We start from the raw sequence: 20888 nt of genomic DNA, 5'->3' as shown, positions 1-20888 counted from the left end.
CGCAACCGACATAATCGGGAAAATGGTTGAATGAAACCAAAACCCGTCACAGTTTTAAGAATGTGTGCAATCTAGACGCACAGTAAAATTTGTTGTCCAGTCCGCTATGTCTGTGTCTTCCGACGGCGAAGATACCCTGCGGTGTCCGCTGCCAGCGACTCTCTGGCAGCCGGTTAAGAAGTGACAGTTGGGCGCCACAAGGGCCCTAATGCTGGTGTTAGTTTGGAGAGAAGATGCAGCCTCCCCTTACTTATACTTCCTTTCGTGACCTCGTTATTTACTGTATTTTAACTACGCTACGTTTTGGATTACTGTTCTATCGATTATTGACGCATTTGATTCAACCTGGACCATCTGGATTATTCTCCTGATGTGTTGTAAAACTTACTGCGGCCTAGCTCAGACTGGTGTTATATCAAGTGATACCACAGCAGGTGTAACACGACCATTAATTCAGGCAATGAAGTGAACTTACTGTGTCTGGACGTGTCCATGGCCACAACGTGATTAAAGTTAAACTGTCTGCCGGACCGAGACTCGAACTCGGGACCTTTGCCTTTCGCGGGCAAGTTTTAATCTGCCAGGAAGTTTCATATCAGCGCACACCCTGCTGCAGAGTGAAAATTTCATTCTGGAAACATCCTCCAGGCTGTGGCTGAGCCATGTCTCCGCAACATCCTTTCAGGAGTGCTAGTTCTGCAAGGTTCGCAGGAGAGCTTCTGTAAAGTTTGGAAGGTAGGAGACGAGATACTGGAAAAAGTAAAACTGTGAGGACGGGGCTTGAATCGTGCTTGGGTAGCTCAGATGGTAGAGCACTTGCCTGCGAAAGGCAAAGGTCCCGAGTTCGAGTCTCGGTCCGGCACACAGTTTTAATCTGCCAGGAAGTTTAATATCAGCGCACACTCCACTGCGGAGTGAAAATCTCATTCTGGATCTAAAGTTAAACAGTTTGTTGGTCCTAGGCTTATGCGGCCGTTGTCACTGCCAATAGAATTCTTCAAGGATGTTGACTGCATTGTCAACGTATAAAACGACGTTTAGGACGTTTAGGACACTATTGCAAACGGCCTTTCTCAGGGCTTTGTGCTGAGCTAGACTGACCTAGCTCAGAACAAAGCCCTGAGGAAGGCGGTTTGCAATAGTGTCCGAAATATCGGACAATTTTATATATTGACGATGCGGTCAACAACCGAGAAGAATTTTATTGACAGTTTGTTGGTGTGTCAGAACGGACTGTGCTGTGTCAACGGCGCCTTCGTCGACAGCGCCCGGCGCGCTACTTGCTGCTCGCAGCTACCCGGGAGACAGAGGGCACTTTTAAATCTCCCGCCAGCGCCCGGCCAAGCGAGCCCGCTCTTCCATTCCTCGCTGTCTCCACTCGGTCGTCACGCACACACGCCAACAGAGGACGGTAAACTGACATGACCTCAAAAATGGCTCAAATGGCTCTGAGCAGTATGGGGCTTAACTTGTGAGGTCATCAGTCCCCTAGAACTTAGAAGTACTTAAACCTAACTAACCTAAGGACATCACACACATCCATGCCCGAGGCAGGATTCGAACCTGCGACCGTAGCGGTCACGCGGTTCTAGACTGAAGCGCCTAGAACCGCACGGCCACACCGGCCGGCCAAAACAGGAAAAAAACGTCCAGTAAACACGTGCTCTAAAATGTTTACCTTCAGAGCTATGAGCACATACTCATCTTCGCTACTTGGAAACACAACTCTTCTAATGAACAATTGCTCATAACTTTTAAGGTATGCATTTTAGAGTAAATATTTACTGGACATTTTTTCTTGTTTTGGTCCATACTACTACTTCCCAAAATGTGGAAAACAAAGAGCTTGTAGTAGAGGAGATTTATTTTACGGTATCGTAGATGAAAAATTGCTCTTAGCTCTTAGGGTATGCATTTTCGACCCTATCTTTACTGAGACTTTTTTGCTTATAGTATCGTGTACTTTCAACTGTGTGCGTTTACGCCAGTAATTATGATACACCCTGCATAGCGTACTTTATAGCTAGCCCCTTACTCCTGAGACACAATCCTTACACTCGCTTCCCTCGTAAGTGCCTCAAATACTAAAATAAAAGCTTGATTTTGAGCTTTAAATAGATGTAAACCAATAGTGATAAGACTACCCTCCTATGTATGGAGTTCTCTTTTTTTACCTCTTAAAAATCAGAATGTAAGGGATATCTAAGAACAGCTTAAGATTTGAAATTAAGAAATTACGTAACAGAGTAGTCCCCACTGTACCAAGACATTAAAATCAAAATAGTGAACGTGTTTAGCAAAGTTTACAGTTCACCGTTATATACAGTTTGTACCGTTTCAGAACATCGGTCTGACCATGAATCTTTAAATTAACCAAATGTCGTCGTAATAAAAGCACTGGATATTAAAAATAAATATAAAAGTTTTTTTGAAAAGAACTCGTCTCCAGAGGGAGTAGTGACACACTGTTGCTTTGTATTACTTTGAAACCGTCAGCTGATGATCTTTTGGTGCATCTCTAGTAATTATTTGATACTGTCAAGAGCATTACTTTCATGGTATACAACTCAGCACTACGGAACTACCTATAGCTGTACGGAGGTATGTGCATTTCAGTTATTAATTGTACATATGTAAATAATCTTGTTAGTGTATTACCTTTTTGTAAATGTCTTATCGTCAGTTGTTGGCCACCTCAACTACCGACGCAGACTACTTGGAATGGAATGCCACTCGTAGCCACATAATGCTGCGTAAGAACAGTCGGCACGAAAAGCTCTTCACCCACTAGAGCTTGTGACGAGGGGCACGCCTTGGCAATGACAATCAGTTTCAAGCCCGACGTCAGTTGCTGCTTACGTCCATCTTCAGTTGGAAACGGGACGACCTCTGTTCAATATGTGAGCATTGAATAGTTGGTGGGGATCCAGTTATTGCCAGTTGAGGATCTGATGACGGTCAGTGTAGCACCGAAACCGGTTGCATTGAATAAAGAAATTTTAAAAACACACGGTTGAAGGTACTTGCATCAGTCCTCACATTAACTGCTGCTGTCAGTAAATACAAATTCACCTGAACGAGTTGCGGAGAGCACATTGCGAAGGACACTCCACGCAAGGGAGTGTGGTGGAGTCGGGTATCCTGAGAAAGTGCTCTGCGCACATTCCCCTTTAAAGCTACATATCTCCACTGGTCCAAATAACACAGAAACTAACAGCAGTTGACTGCGGACGTATGGCATGATTTGACTACACAGAACCATCTAATGTTCTATGATATAGCATGGAAATTTGCTTAAGAATCAGACGGATTACTTTCCTAGCCGACATACTCAGATCTGAAGACGTTCAATAAAACCGAAATCCGTCACAATTTTAAAAATACATGCAACCTAGAGGGACAGTAAAGTCTGTTGTACGCTCTGCCTTATGTCTGTCTTCCGACAACGTGGTCCATCCCCTACGACGTCCCTTACCAGCGACTCTTCTGTAACCCGGTAAGTGGCGCCACATACGTGTAGTTCAGGTCGAAGGTAGTCCTGTGATATTTTGGGACATTCGTCATGTTCGAAGTCCCGCTCAGCATCCTGAAAACTGATCCACGATTAATTTTCACTTTCTCTGTTTTCGTCTCGATTGTGACCCGCCGATTTTCGATCAGAGGGGCCTCCACTTGTCTTCTGATTCCTGGTCATCTAGAGAGAGCTGGTTTGCTGCTTCGTTCTCCTCCATTCAATTTTTTTTTGTTTTTTAACACACTGGAAGCTTCGGTGCCACGTAAGCCTGTGTCATACGGCAATGCATTCTTGTGGCTTGTGGTACAGTTCCACCAATTTAGCAGTCCTTGTTGCAAATTGTTTCCTCTTAAATGCAGAGAACGAAGCTGCGTACATTATTCCACATTATCAATAAGCCGCATCATTTTGTTTTGGCTTCACAAGTGGTTTGTACGGTACCGCAGCGCGTGGATGTGCGTGTACTGTGTATCAGGAATGTCAACAAAAAGAAAAATGAATTATTAACTTTACTTTTGCAAGGTAATAATTAGAATTTTTCAAATATTAGTAGTAAATGGAAAATCTTACATGTAAAAAAACTAGCGACCTGCCGCAGCTTCGCTCATGTAGCGGTAAGTACACTCATGTGCAAAACTTAAGGACCTCGATGAAAATTTGACCACACATAGAAATAACTGCTGCATTATAGAAAAGTTTAGAAAACATTCTTCCAACGGAGAGTGAGCAGCGATCGGTGTTAAATATTAAAATTCAGTAAAACAGTCTTGATCGTAACAAATGTTTATTTTGGTTGGGGGGGGGGGGGGGGGTGAGGGCTCTTATCATGTGTTAAATCCATCTTTTATCCCCTTGTTATCTGTTTTTAACATTCTGCTGTGTTATTTTTACAGTCTCTTGGCTGAAGAGCAGCGAAATGTGCCGTTACCAGCCCACCCCTGCCCACGCGGGGCAGAACCAGGAAATTACAATAAACAGAAAAATAAAAATAAAGCGAATGCAGAATGTGGCATGGACTACCGCTCTCCCCTCCTTTTATCACCCCCTACAGATCTTCGAACATCATGCACTCCGCCTAGCCTTACCAGTCCGCTTACCCTCCTCTACCTGTATCCTCTACCAACGTGTAACATTTTCCTCCCTCCCATTCCATTGACAAATTGAAAAGAATAACCAAAGGAATTAAAATTAACGGGGAACGAATACACTGTATCCGTTTTGCAGATGATGTAGTAGTACTTGCTGACTCAGTAAAGGAAATGGAGTTTATGTTGCTAAAATTTGCCAAAATCCTAAGAGAATTTAATCTAAAAATAAATAAGAAGAAAACAAAAACTATGGTAGTAGGGAAGACAAAAGAAAATGGTAAAATTAGTATTAAAGTAGAAGATGATGTTCTAGGGCAGGTTGAGAACTTCTGTTATCTGGCGACCACAATCACTGGCGACAATAAATGTATCACAGATATAAAGAGAAGAATAGCCTTGGCCAAGCAAGCTTTCCAAAATAAAAGGAATTTACTAACAGACAATCAAATAAGACTAGAAAGTAGGAAAAAGTTTGCCAAAACTTTTGTTTGGAGTGTCTTAATATAAGGATGTGAGCGTGGACTCTGGGAAAGGCAGAGAAAGAGAGATGGAAGCAGTGGAAATGTGGATATGGAGAAGAATGACGAAAATAAGCTGGGTAGACAGAAAAAGTAATGAACAGGTCTTAAGAGAAGTGAATGAGATCAGAACGCTGATAAATTATATGTTGTTCTTGTTGTTGTTGTGGTCTTCAGTCCTGAGACTGGTTTGATGCAGCTCTCCATGCTACTCTATCCTGTGCAAGTTTTTTCATCTCCCAGTACCTACTGCAACCTACATCCTTCTGAATCTCCTTAGTGTATTCATCTCTTGGTCTCCCTCTACGATTTTTACCCTCCACGCTGCCCTACAATACTAAATTGGTGATCCCTTGATGCCTCAGAACATGTCCTACCACCCGATCCCTTCTTCTGGCCAAGCTGTGCCACAAGCTTCTCTTCTCCCCAATCCTATTCAATACTTCCTCATTAGTTATGTGATCTACCCATCTAATCTTCAGCATTCTTCTGTAGCACCACATTTCGAAAGCTTCTATTCTCTTCATGTCCAAACTATTTATCGTCCATGTTTCACTTCCATACATGGCTACACTCCATACAAATACTTTCAGAAATGACTTCCTGACACTTAAATCTATACTCGATGTTAACAAATTTATCTTCTTCAGAAACGCTTTCCTTGCCATTGCCAGTCTACGTTTTATATCCTCTCTACTTCGACCATCATCAGTTATTTTGCTCCCCAAATAGCAAAACTCCTTTACTACTTTAAGTGTCTCATTTCCTAATCTAATTCCCTCAGCATCACCCGACTTAATTCGACTACATTCCATTATCCTCGTTTTGCTTTTGTTGATGTTCATCTTATATCCTCCTTTCATGACGCTGTCCATTCCATTCAACTGCTCTTCCAAGTCCTTTGCTGTCTCTGACAGAATTACAATGTCATCGGCGATCCTCAAAGTTTTTATTTCTTCTCCATGGATTTTAATACCTACTCGAAATTCTTCTTTTGTTTCCTTTACTGCTTGCTCAATATACAGATTGAATAACATCGGGGAGAGGCTACAACCCTGTCTCACTCCCTTCCCAACAACTGCTTCCCTTTCATGTCCCTCGGCTCTTATAACTGCCATCTGGTTTCTGTACAAATTGTAAATAGCCTTTCGCTCCCTGTATTTTACCCTTGCCACCTTTAGAATTTGAAAGAGAGTATTCCAGTCAACATTGTCAAGAGCTTTCTCTAAGTCTACAAATGCTAGAAACGTAGGTTTGCCTTTCCTTAATCTTTCTTCTAAGATAAGTCGTAAGGTCAGTATTGCCTCACGTGTTCCAGTATTTCTACGGAATCCAAACTGATCTTCCCCGAGGTCGGCTTCTACCAGTTTTTCCATTCGTCTGTAAAGAATTCGTGTTAGTATTTTGCAGCTGTGGCTTATTAAACTGATAGTTCGGTAATTTTCACATCTGTCAACACTTGCTTTCTTTGGGATTGAAATTATTATATTCTTCTTGAAGTCTGAGGGTATTTCGCCTGTTTCATACATCTTGCTCACCAGATGGTAGAGTTTTGTCAGGACTGGCTCTCCCAAGGCCGTCAGTAGTTCCAATGGAATGTTGTCTACTCCGGGGGCCTTGTTTCGACTCAGGTCCTTCAGTGCTTTGTCAAACTCTTCACGCAGTATCGTATCTCCCATTTCATTTTCATCTACATCCTCTTCCATTTCCATAATATTGTCCTCAAGGGACATCGCCGTTGTATAGACCCTCTATATACCCCTTCCGCCTTTCTGTTTTCCCTTCTTTGCTTAGAATGTGTTTCCATCTGAACTCTTGATGTTCATACAAGTGGTTCTCTTATCTCCAAAGGTCTCTTTAATTTTCCTGTAGGCAGTATCTGTCTTACCCCTAGTGAGATAAGCCTCTACATCTTTACATTTGTTCTCTAGCCATCCCTGCTTAGCCATTTTGCACTTCCTGTCGATCTCATTTTTGAGACGTTTGTATTCCTTTTTGCCTGCTTCATTACTGCATTTTCATATTTTCTCCTTTCATCAATTAAATTCAATATTTATTCTGTTACCCAAGGATTTCTAGTAGCCCTCGTTTTTTTACCTACTTGATCCTCTGCTGCCTTCACTACTTCATCCCTCAAAGCTACCTATTCTTCTTCTACTGTATTTCTTTCCCCCATTCCCGTCAATTGTTCCCTTATGCTCTCCCTGAAACTCTGTACAACCTCTGGTTCTTTCAGTTTATCCAGGTCCCATCTCCTTAAGTTCCCACCTTTTTGCAGTTTCTTCAGTTTTAATCTACAGGTCATAACCAATAGATTGTGGTCAGAGTCCACATCTGCCCCTGGAAATGTCTTACAATTTAAAACCTGGTTCCTAAATCTCTGTCTTACCATTATATAATCTATCTGATACCTTTTAGTATCTCCAGGGTTCTTCCATGTACACAACCTTCTTTCATGATTCTTAAACCAAGTGTTAGCTATGATTAAGTTGTGCTCTGTGCAAAATTCTTAGCCCCAATCCATATTCACCTACTACCTTTCCTTCTCTCCATTTTCCTACTACCGAATTCCAGTCACCCATGATTATTAAATTTTCGTCACCCTTCACTATCTGAATAATTTCTTTTATTTCATCATACATTTCTTCAATTTCTTCGTCATCTGCAGAGCTAGTTGGCATATAAACTTGTACTACTGTAGTAGGTGTCGGCTTCGTATCTATCTTGGCCACAATAATGCGTTCACTATGCTGTTTGTAGTAGCTTACCCGCATTCCTATTTTCCTATTCATTATTAAACCTACTCCTGCATTACCCCTATTTGATTTTGTGTTTATAACCCTGTAGTCCCCCGACTAGAAGTCTTGTGCCTCCTGCCACCGAACTTCACTAATTCCCACTATATCTAACTTTCACCTATCCATTTCCCTCTTTAACTTTTCTAACCTACCTGCCCGATTAAGGGATCTGACATTCCACGCTCCGATCCGTAGAACGCCAGTTTTCTTTCTCCTGATAACGACATCCTCTTGAGTTGTCCCCGCCCGGAGATCCAAATGGGGAACTATTTTGCCTCCGGAATATTTTACCCAAGAGGACGCCATCATCATTTAATCGTACAGTAAAGCTGCATGCCCTCGGGAAAAATTACGGCCGTAGTTTCCCCTTGCTTTCAGCCGTTCGCAGTACCAGCACAGCAAGGCCGTTATTGTTACAAGGCCAGATCGGTCAATCATCCAGACTGTTGCCCTTGCAACTACTGAAAAGCCTGTTGCCCCTCTTCAGGAACCACAAGTTTGTCTGGGCTCTCAACAGATACCACTCCGTTGTGGTTGCACCTATGGTACGGCTATCTGTATCGCTGAGGCACGCAAGCCTCCCCACCAACGGCAAGGTCCATGGTTCATGGGAGGAGGGCTAAATTATATAGGAAGAAGAAAATAAAAAATGATAAGGCACATAATGAGACACAACCAGTTCCTAAAGAGTGTATTCAAGGAAAAGTTTTGGAGAAAAAACCAAGAGGCAGGCCAAGAGCAACGTATTTTAATAACGTCAAAGAAGATATTGGGATAAACTCGTATGAAGAATTGAAGAGGATGACAATGGAGAGAGGGACGTGACTAAATCGACAAGTCATAGCCTTTAGTTTATGACGATGATGATGATGATTCCATCTTGAACATCTCCAAATATCCTACGTTACCTGCAAACTCGACACTACCCACCCCTTAGTTTCCCTCCCGCTCACCACCCCCTGGTACTCTGCCATGCATCTACCGCCTCATTCCCTCAACGCTACACCTCCACTCCCTCCACATTCCCTTCCTATGAAACTGTAATCGCCTTCCCTTACCTGACCATGAAATCCGCCCTGATATACACGCATCCTACCAGACCTAGAAGAACGCGTCCCATCTCCCTCAGTTAGGGTACCCTTTTCTGAATTCCTCTCCACGCATATCATAAGCCTTGGCCCAGAACGGAACCGCTTTTCACTCTCCCGAAATCCTCCTCTATCCATCCGCCAGCACAGACACCCTCTCAAGGACTATCCTGACTGCTACATCCCCACGATACCCCTCTTCCTGGCACTCTGTGCCCACTCATCACTTCACACTGGACTTTTGCTTCCTTTGGCTTATGCTCCTGCCCCTCTGTCTTTCATTGGTCGGTGGTTGTTTCTGGGGAGGGGATCAAAGAGCGACATCGGTCGCATCGGATTAGAGAAGGAAGTCAGACGTCCCCTTTCGAAGGAACCGTCCCGGAATTTTCCTGGAGCGATTTAGGGAAATCGTCGGAAACGTAAATCAGGATGGCGCGGATTTGAACCGTCGTCCTCCCGAATGCGAGTCCAGTGTGCTAAACATTGCGCCACCTCGGTCGATCCCTCTGTCTTTTATCTTTCGTCACATATTCTGTTGCCGTTTCACCCTTGTTAATCGTTTAATTAATCAACAATTATATTATAAATTATGTAACTGAATCTATATCTTTCTATAATGTCATTTTGTTAACAGCCATGTCCAATTTTATACTTTATTTTAAATTTTTGCTCTCATATAGCTGAAGAGCAGCTACTTGTATTCTCTGACAGCCCACACCACCCCCCCCCCCTCTCCACCACGCCCATATGGAGCTAGGGGAATGAAATGACAATGAAGGAAAAAAGGAAAGATTGCAGTTGTCCATGCGACTTGCAGTTGCTTTGAATATCAATAAGGGACAGGGCCAGTCACTTTGTTTGGCAGGTATTAAACGTCCAATGAAACGCCTGGCACTGCAGCTAGTAAATTACGTGGCCAAACCTTCGTCGTCAATCAGTCCGTCTATCTGTGAAAACCGTATCAAAATCACTACGGTAGTTTCTGAGATTAGGCCTCATATACAGACAGAAGAACACGGCAAGGATTTCAGTTTAGTAATATGATAGAAATCTACAGCTTAATTACCACGTATCGTTAATTTCGACATGATACAGGCTATCGAAACATCGACGTATGGATATTAATTTTTCTTCTAATTTTCTATCTGCGAGAGACAGACTCTACAGTTCGAGTCGCCGTCCGCCACAAAATTGCAACCTTTAAAAGGTTGGGGCACAAATTTTCATCTGTCCCCGTTGACGTATGTCAACGCCTGTAAGCAGCTAAGGGTGTTCATTTTATTGTAATTTCATTCTAATGAGCTGCTTGGTCACCGATGGTATCTGTTCTTTCGGACATATTACTAGCTGCCGCCGGCCGCGGTGGCCGTGCGGTTCTAGGCGCTGCAGTCCGGAACCGTGGGACTGCTACGGTCGCAGGTTCGAATCCTGCCTCGGGCATGGTTGTATGTGATGTCCTTAGGTTAGTTAGGTTTAAGTAGTTCTAAGTTCTAGGGGACTGATGACCAAAGATGTTAAGTCCCATAGTGCTCAGAGCCATTTGAACGAATTGAACTAACTGCCAAGTCTCATTTTACACTTTATTTTAAATTTTTGCTCTCATATGGCTGAAGAGCAGCTACTTGTATTCTCTGAGAGCCCCCCCCCCCCTACCCCCCCCTCCACCACGCCCATAATATGGAGCGAGGGGAATGAAATGACAATGAAGGAAAAAAGAAAAGATTGCAGTTTCCCATGCGACTTGCATTTGCTATGAATATCAATAAGAGGCAGGGTCAGTCACTTTGTATGGTAGGTATTAAACGTCCCATGAAACGCCGAAAGAACAGATAACATCTTAGTAAATATATAGTTAAGGCTCACCGGCCACTTGACCACCTTCTTCTTCTGTGCGCCCGCATCTCGTGGTCGTGCGGTAGCGTTCTCGCTTCCCACGCCCGGGTTCCCGGATTCGATTCCCGGCGGGGTCAGGGATTTTCTCTGCCTCGTGATGGCTGGGTGTTGTGTGCTGTCCTTAGGTTAGTTATGTTTAAGTAGTTCTAAGATCTAGGGGACTTATGACCACAGCAGTTGAGTCCCATAGTGCTCAGAGCCATTTTTTTTTCTTCTGTGCGAATGCACAAACAGTACCCGAACTCTTACGGGAATCGGCAAAGCGACGCGAGTAATGATTATAATGGGCGGGGGCACTACGAATGTAATGCGGGACAATACGTTATGAATGTGGGTTTCGCTGGCTGGCTCTGAGCACTACGGGACTTAACATCTGTGGTCATCAGTCCCCTAGAACTTAGAACTACTTAAACCTAACTAACCTAAGGACATCACACACATCCATGCCCAAGGCAGGATTCGAACCTGCGACCGTAGCAGTCGCGCGGTTCCGGACTGAGCGCCTTAACCGCGAGACCACCGCGGCGTGGGTTTCGCGGGAGGCGTGCCAGAGATAAATCCCTGCAGTCGCGCTATCTTCTGTATCCTCGGTGGCTCAGATGGTTTGGAGTCAGCTCCGCCCTCCCTTATGCCCCCACTGACGACGCAAGACATACCCCCACCCTCCTACTACTTCGGGAACTTTTGCATTGAACACAGCTATGCCCGTATCGCAGTACCACCGACGAAACAGGCGTCGGTGCGGGACATATATCATGTCCTACAGCAGAGGCGCCCACCAAACATCGTGGAGACCAAAAGCCCTCAGGTTAATTGGAAGGTGGTGTGGAAGACGATTCACGCGCTTACACTGGAAACAGCCGTCCGATCCACATGGTACATCACAGTCAATGGTAAACAGATCACCCGATCACGCCTCCACAAGATAAACATGGTGGAATCGCCTCTCTGCGCAGACTGCGGGATACCAGACATGGACGAACACTGTCTCACATGTGGCGCGGCAGAAAACGTATGGCTCTTGGTGCGACACATTTTGTCGTATTTTCTACGAGTGACTCCGGAACACATTACACCTCGGTTTCTACTATTTCCGGATCAACAGTATTTCCCGCGCGCTGTCACGCTGTCACGTGGATCCGTGCGCATGCGGTGCACTACTTATTTCACGATGGACCTAAAGATGTATTCGACTTTTGGAACTACCTACAAGAACGTCATTGCAAGATCGTACGGAACCCAAAATACAGACAGTATTTTTCTAATTACTTAGGGAGTGCCGTAAGCGACCCTCCACGGAGCTGGATCATCAACAGGTAGGAGAAGACACCCATTGAGTGAGCTGACAAGACTAAGTTCGATTCTCGGTGGAATAACATGATATACGTGAAGACATACCTGGATGATGAAGCGTAAGGAGAGTAGCGACACACCCTTCTGCATCCTGTATGAAGCACTTTTTCTCGTTTTCCCCATATACATTACCTCGGTGTAGGAACGTGCCGCGATATTGTTTTCTTTACTGAGAGCACGATGCGGTGCTAGATACATTTATTTTTGTTGTGATATAAAGTAAAACCACATTAAGGATGTATTAAAAACAGTAAATAAAAATAAATAAACAAATAATGATTCCTTGACGGACGAGGGGGCCAAAAAAAAAAAAAAAATAAATAAAGAGGTCCTTGGTTCAAGTCTTATCTCCAGTGAAAAGTTTACTTTGTTTATTGTCGCAAAGTTATGAAAAAAAAAAAAAAAATAAAAAAAAATGGATAGGGCGTCTGCCATGTCAGCAGGAGATCCCGGGTTCGAGTCCCGGTTGGCGCACACAATTTGATCTGTCCCCATTGACGTATGTCAACGCCTGTAAGCAGCTAAGGGTGTTCATTTCATTGTAATTTAAAAGGTGTTCCACTGCTACAGTGGCGCGTCAGAGCGCTCGTGAACACGGCAGAGAACTTGTGCGAGGCAGCCGGCTGGACGCTTGCGGTGCAGCAGGTGTCGCCCCGGCGTGGGCCGCGTGTGGGCCGCGCAGGCATTGTTCCTGCCAGAGGAGAGGGCCGGCATTCCGCAGCCAGCGGCAGCTCGCCCGCCACTGCCGCCGTCTGTCAGCGGTAGCAGCGGCACCTCGTCTTCACTGCATACACGCTGTTCTCCATCCCCTTCTTCCCCACTACGCTGGAAACTTTTTATGTTCAAACTTCTTCGGGGAAAGCATGTTGTTAGACGTGTAGGGTGCGAACTTGCCACTTTTAGCGTACTCGTCTGTAGCCAGTATTCTATAGCGACACCTCTCGCGACACACGCGAGCAGCAAGATGGCGTAATATTCTGGATCAGAAACAAAGTTCGAAAGTTTTGTTTTTCTCTGTATAAAAGCAGCTACATACCATCCAACGAACGTGAGTACACGAATAGCTAAGTAACAGCTCAGTTGTTGTTGTCCTACCTACCGGGCCCTTCTTCTAGTCAAGTTGTGCCACAAGCTCCTCTTCTCCCCAATTCTATTCAATACCTCCTCATTAATTATGTGATCTACCCATCTAATCTTTAGCATTCTTCTGTAGCACCACATTTCGAAAGCTTCTATTCTCTTCATGTCTAAACTATTTATCGTCCATGTTTCACTCCCATACATGGCTACACTCCATACAAATACTTTCACAAACGGCTTCCTGACATTTAAATCTATACTCGATGTTAACAAATTCTTCTTCTTCAGAAACGCTTTCCTTGCCATTGCCAGTCTACATTTTATATCCTCTCTACTTCGACCATCATCAGTTATTTTGCTCCCCAAATAGCAAAACTCCTTTACTACTTTAAGTGTCTCATTTCCTAATCTAATTCCCAGAGCATCACCCGACTTAATTCGACTACATTCCATTATCCTCGTTTTGCTTTTGTTGATGTTCATCTTATATCCTCCTTTCATGACGCTATCCATTCCATTCAACTGCTCTTCCAAGTCCTTTGCTGTCTCTGACAGAATTACAATGTCATCGGCGATCCTCAAAGTTTTTATTTCTTCTCCATGGATTTTAATACCTACTCCGAATTTTTCTTTTGTTTCCTTTACTGCTTGCTCAATATACAGATTGAATAACATCGGGGATAGGCTACAACCCTGTCTCACTCCCTTCTCAACCACTGCTTTCCTTTCATGTCTCTCGACTCTTATAACTGCCATCTGGTATCTGTACAAATTGTAAATAGCCTTCCGCTCCCTGTATTTTACCCTGCCACCTTCAGAATTTGAAAGAGAGTATTCCAGTTAACATTGTCAAAAGCTTTCTCTAAGTCTACAAATGCTAGAAACGTAGGTTTGTCTTTTCTTAATCTTTCTTCTAAGATAAGTCGTAAGGTCAGTATTGCCTCACGCGTTCCAACATTTCTGCGGAATCCAAACTGATCTTCCCCGAGGTCGGCTTCTACCAGTTTTTCCATTCGTCTGTAAAGAATTCGCGTTAGTATTTTGCAGCTGTGACTTATTAAACTGATAGTTCGGTAATTTTCACATCTGTCAACACCTGCTTTCTTTGGGATTGGAATTATTATATTCTTCTTGAAGTCTGAGGGAATTTCGCCTGTCTCATATATCTTGCTTACCAGATGGTAGAGTTTTGTCAGGACTGGCTCTCCCAAGGTCGTCAGTAGTTCTAATGGAATGTTGCCTACTCCGGGGGCCTTGTTTCGACTCAGGTTTTTCGGTGCTCTGTCAAACTCTTCACGCTGTATTATATCTCCCATTTCATCTTCATCTATATCCTCTTCCATTTCCATAATATTGTCCTCAAGTACATCGCTCTTGTATAGACCCTCTATATACTCCTTCCACGTTTCTGCTTTCCCTTCTTTGCTTAGAACTGGGTTTCCATCAAAGCTCTTGATATTCATACAAGTGGTTCTCTTTTCTCCAAAGGTCTCCTTAATTTTCCTGTAGGCAGTATTTATCTTACCACTAGTGAGATAAGCCTCTACATCCTTACATTTGTCCTCTAGCCATCCCTGCTTAGCCATTTTGCACTTCCTGTCGATATCATTTTTGAGACGTTTGTATTCCTCTTTGCCTGCTTCATTTGCTGCAGCTCAGTACACACCAAATAACTGGTTTCCACAACACTACCACAATCCCAAGTATATATTGCTGACATACGAAGTTCACCTTTTAGTGTTTTGTTTACTAACAGACGCTCACATGGTTGCAGATGACATAATGTTCGCTAAGTAAAAACGGCAACAGAAAAAAAAGCACACAGAAAATATGTCGCAAAACAGCGACAATAATTGCTTAAAACATGCTGTAACATACAATAAATAAGGTAGTATGAAAGTATCCATAGAAAACTATATTTCAAAAAACGAATAGTAAAAATGCAATAATGTGCTACTGTGTTTGTATAACCATGCTATTTTCTGAATGTTTTAGATTTAAAAAAAAAAAAAAAAAGAAAAAAACACTGATGATTGTGATATTTGTCGCCGAAACTTGTTTTGGAGAATAAAGAAATTAAATGAATAACAAGGTGTCTTGCATCAAGGCGGACTCAACTTTCTGATATTACTGCTTTAATTTCATGTTTTTCTCTATGTAATGCTCGAATATGCTTCCATCATTGCGCAGTACACTCTAAGGAGGGAAAAAAATCGGCGCACAACGAACGAATTATCCGAATGGGACGGAAATCGGTGGATGTGATTTACATATGCAGACAAACAAATGATTACAATTTCAGAAAAAAAGGGAGATTTATGTGGAAGAGCTTCACAAACTGAGACGGTCAATAACGCGTTGATCCACCTCTGGTCCTATGCAAACAGTTATCGGCTTTCCATCGATTGTTAGAGGTGCTGGATGTTCTCTTCAGGAATATCGTGCCACATTCAGTCCAAATGGCGCGTTAGATCGACAAAATCAAGAACTGTTTGTAGGACCCCACCCATAATGCTCCAAAAGTTCTCAACTAGGGAAAGATCTGGCGACCTTTCTGGCCACAACATGTCTTCGGGGCTCAGTTCGAAGCGGGACTCACTACTGAAGACTACTCCGGTAAGAGAGATTCCAGGCCGAAGACGTGTCTGGAGAAGCCCCAGATAGCGGTGGTATACCAACCTGTCACCCACCGTACGGCCCGACAACCAAGAGTGATGGTGTAGAGTACCCTTCCTTTGATTGTTATCCTCGGCACCATTACAGCACAGCGCTACATCGATGATAGTCTACGTCCGGTTTTGTTGCCCTTATGGCGAGCTATACTGAGCTTATAATTTAGCACACAGCGAGAGTTCCTACTGCTTGTCTTCTTGTTTGCCAAAACCTACTTTGGCCAGCAAAGTAGGCGGGTATTTCCCGACCTGAGAACGTTTCTAGAATTATGGGCAAAGCTATCCAACCATCTCGGCATTTTGACGATCTAACGTGCCACCTGGATAGAATGTGCCATGATATGCTTCAGTAAGACAACAAAGAAGCCAAGTCGAATGACTGCTTGCATAAGAGCCAGACGTGGACCAGCGCGTTATTGACTTGTTCAATTTGATAAGCTCTTCTCGTTGAATAAATCAGCCAAATTTTCTTAATTGTAATCATTCGGTTGTCTGTACAAGTACATCACATCTACCAATTTCCGTCCCGTTTGGATCATTCCTTCGTTATGCGTCGTATCTTTTGTTTTAGTGCATTTCCAAAGCATATGATAAGCTGTCCTGACCCGAAAACCAACTCGACCTCTGAACTATATCTCAACATAATGATTAATGCTGTCTCGTTCTACCAGAATGCAATACCACGAGTAATATTCAGTATGCAGAAATAAATATTCTACAAGGACGTGCTGAAACGTAATGCCTCCTAATTTTTTAATGTGAACGCTCTGAAATCTTCTTAAATAAAACAAACCTTATCAACAATCTACATCTTTATTCTGCACACTTGATATTTGCAGTCTCTGCCACTATGGAGTCGCGAATTGAGGCGTGTAGAGTAGAGGTCTATGAAAACGGTAGTTTTGGTACGCTACATAAATGTCGTAGTAAATGCTACTACTACCCGTAGTATTGGTAGAATTTGTAGGCAAAGAAACTGGAAACCGACGACTTCTCCTTGTCTGTTTGGTTGTTTGTTTTGCACATAATTAGAACCGCATGTCATTCAGTGTTAGTCCATAGTGTATTTTATATCCCAACACAACATATAAATTGCATTTTGTAAGTAATGAAAATTAGCTGATCGCGTAACTCCTGCCCTTTTATGTAACCAAAGCAATCACTTAGGAGTCAATTACAGTTTAGATGGACAAACATAAATAATATATAATTATTCTTGTTATTTTGTACACAATAGAACGTTCTTCATCGTGATCAAAGACAAGAGTTTCTTGTTATTATTGCTAAATGCGGAAGTTATTTATGACTAATTTTTTATATAGGTCCCATAAAGTATTGACGTGATGTTTGGTATATTTTTGTTTTGCGTTTTGTTTTATTTTACCTTGTCGAAGAAATTGCGTTTTCTGTTCAAAAAAATGGTTCAAATGGCTCTGAGCACTATGGGACTCAACTGCTGAGGTCATTAGTCCGCTAGAACTTAGAACTAGTTAAACCTAACTAACCTAAGGACATCACAAACATCCATGCCCGAGGCAGGATTCGAACCTGCGACCGTTGCGGTCTTGCGGTTCCAGACTGCAGCGCCTTTAACCGCACGGCCACTTCGGCCGGCTGCGTTTTCTGTTGCTGTATGACAAATCTGTACGGTTTTCTTTATTTCTACTACTAAATCCCTCTGTTGCAAGTCACAAATCAACATTTTTCGAATAAAACCTGAATAAAACATTGACAATTTCACTTGCGCTTTAAATACTGTATATTCTTGAGTAAGAGGCAGGAGGATATGTAGATCAAAAATGTTCCATACGTTTCTCGGCTCTTTATTTATCCCCCCCCCCCCCTCCCAATTTCTGGACGGTTCACCGCTTCCCATTTTTAGGGGAATGAAGTAAGATACTGATTCGTCCACACAGGGGGGCACCCCCTCCTTCAACACGACAACGCCAGGCCACACACGACCGCTGCGACATCTGCAACAGTCAGACGCCTTGAGTTCACTGCCATCGGTCATCCTCCATACAGTCCTGACTTGACCCCATCTGATTTTGATCTGTTTCCAGAACTTAAGGAGCACCTTTGAGGCCTTCGCTTTTATAGTGATGAAGTGGTGCAAGCAGAGGTGAGGTTGTGGCCCCACGACAGAATGAAACACTCTACAGTGACGATATCAACAAACTGGTCTCTCGTTGGGAGAAACGTGTTTGTCGCCATGGTGACTACGTTGAAGAATAAAGATGTAGAATGTTAATAGGGTTTGTTTTGTTTAAAAATCTTTAAGAGTTTTCAAGTGGAAATTCGGAGGCATTACTTATCAAAAAAATGGTTCAAATGGCTCTGAGCACTATGGGACTTAACATCTGAGGTCATCAGTCCCCTAGAACTTAGAACTACTTAAACGTAACTAAACTAAGGACATCACACACATCCATGCCCGAGGCAGGATTCGAACCTGCGACCGTAGCGGTCGCGCGGTTCTAGACTGATGCGCCTAGAACCGCTCGGCCACACCGGCCGGCGTTACTTTTCAATACGCCCTCGTAATTCTGATTGCTTTACAGGCAATCAAATGTGACTGAACCGTGATTATACTTTCAAAACTTTTTCTTAAGAATTTACTTTATTTACTAGCGATTCATCAAGAACATTAACACATTTAATCACACTATGTGAGCGTGGAAGTAGCTGCCAGGGAGTAACTGATGAAATCAAAATGAAATTGCTTTTAACAAATGGGAATTTTATTCCTAAAAGCTTTTTTTTTAGAAACACATTTAAAATTATAAGCAGAAAGCACCCTCTAAATCTCAAGTTACAATTTATTCAGAAGCAGAAAGAAACAAATTTTTGAGTGTATGAGCTTTAAGGCTGAGAACCGTGCCGCTCCCTTTTGACACGGCCGTAGTCACGACCGCTCACAACAACCCCTGAAAGACTACACAGGTGCAAATCTGCAACACACCAGATTACCTTAAAGAAAAAGTTTTAAAAATTCACACAAGCACACAAACTATGCACCACATACGAGGGATGGAAATGGTACAAAACACTAAAATTAAAAGATTAACTTGCCACCGAAGGTGCAACTTGATTTTAACGTCTAAGAAAAGTCTTACGGTGGAACGGTGGCAACTTTATATACTAAAATGCCCATTTAAATAAAAGCCCATCAATTGCAATCTTACATAAAATTATACAAGGTTGGCCAAACATGCTCTACAGTACACATATACCGCCTCTCAAGATGATAGGCAAGATAAAAACATAATTCAGGAATTTGGCCGTCACACTTCAAGCAATAAATTCGTTAACACACCGAATCCGACAAACATGGCAGAGGCAACTATTAACGACGGCAAATTGAGAGAGAGATTACCGAACAACCCGAACCGCAGGTTGCTCTAACCCGCCCCTACTCCACAAGGGAAAAACGGACTCACGGCGTCGCAGCTCGCACCGGCCATACCGACGTCGTGAGTTGACTCCTGTTGCTCTCGTGTCGGCCGCTTAGCCACTACCCCTCGCTATTCGGCGCGGCCCACTGGACTCACGTGGCGACCTCACATGCGTCGACGCTCAAGGCGGACAAGTCATCTTGTGCCTCAGTGCGCGACCGACCAACCGATCGATCCAATCGCTAATGACAGTTGCCTGAACAACTCGAGCAGACTGGCGGCCTAAAGCGCAGACTCAGATGCAGGAACTAAGCCCCCGACCGGGCGACCACTCGTAGAGTTCTCTCACTGCGCCACAAATTCGGACGAGAGACAGACTAGCAAGCTGGTGACGAGAGACTGACCCCAGACTGACTCCAGACTCACTCACTGATAGACTAACCGACTGGCGAGCTCATAGTGCCCCTTAAATGTACGTGAACAGGCAACCTTTCCCACCAGAGGGGGACACCAAAGCTGCGATTGCCACAGCCAGAAACGGAGGGCGACTGCTTCACACTACGTGCTGCGGCGCGCTCTTCAAAACAACAACTTTTATCACGGCTCAGTGACCTCGACATAATGTAACTGGATTACTTCTGAATGAGGAAATGAATTGGGTACATTGCTAAAAACCAAATGGTACCGACACTCTTTAACGTGTGGCTCAAAGATATAATCCAGCAATTTTGAAAAGAGACCTACTAACCATGAACAGTTTACAAGAATTTTCATCAACGAACATTATTGTGTTTAGGCGAACCTGTGGCAGTACCGTGGTTGAAATTAACCGGTTTGTCGGTATATCAACGTGGATTGTCCAGTGTTACTACTTGGAACTGAGTGCACTTGCAGCACTGCGTAAGAACAGTCGTCATAAAAAGATCGTGGTCTTCAGGAACTGGAGACGAGTTCTACGCCTTGCCAGCGACAATCGGTTTGAAACCAGATATTAATTGCCACTGTCAGTTACTGCAGGTCCATCAGCGAGCTGCTGAGCGAACATTGCGTAAGACGCTCCATACGATACCTACTTGAAATGCCGACGTTACGACTAGCATAACACAGCGTCGCATCTGTTTGTCTAATGCGTAAAATTTAAACGCGTTAAAACTGAGTTTGATAGTGTTCAATGATTAATAACTGAATACGAGAAACAAATATTCGTAATCACTCGCCAGCCTCCCCACGAACAATCAAACTTGAAACGGTTAACCGTCGCGTGTTAAATCTTTACATGGTTACAAATGCAACTTATGGAATATACAGGAAAACCATAGTTCACTGCTCCATAATTACAACGCACAATAGTTCGTCTTAGCCCTAGAGTTCATCCTCGCCTGAACGACGGAAACACTAGTCTGCTCTGAACGAGTACCTGAAATAAATCACTGAGCTCCATGAATCTGCAAGAAAATATTGCGCTGCACATGTTCTTGAAATTAATGTA

This window comes from Schistocerca serialis, chromosome 8 (assembly GCF_023864345.2).
Source record: "Schistocerca serialis cubense isolate TAMUIC-IGC-003099 chromosome 8, iqSchSeri2.2, whole genome shotgun sequence".
Classification (NCBI taxonomy): Eukaryota; Metazoa; Arthropoda; class Insecta; order Orthoptera; family Acrididae; genus Schistocerca; species Schistocerca serialis.
The sequence above is the reverse complement of the archived record's forward strand: the minus strand, read 5'-3'. Positions refer to the sequence as shown.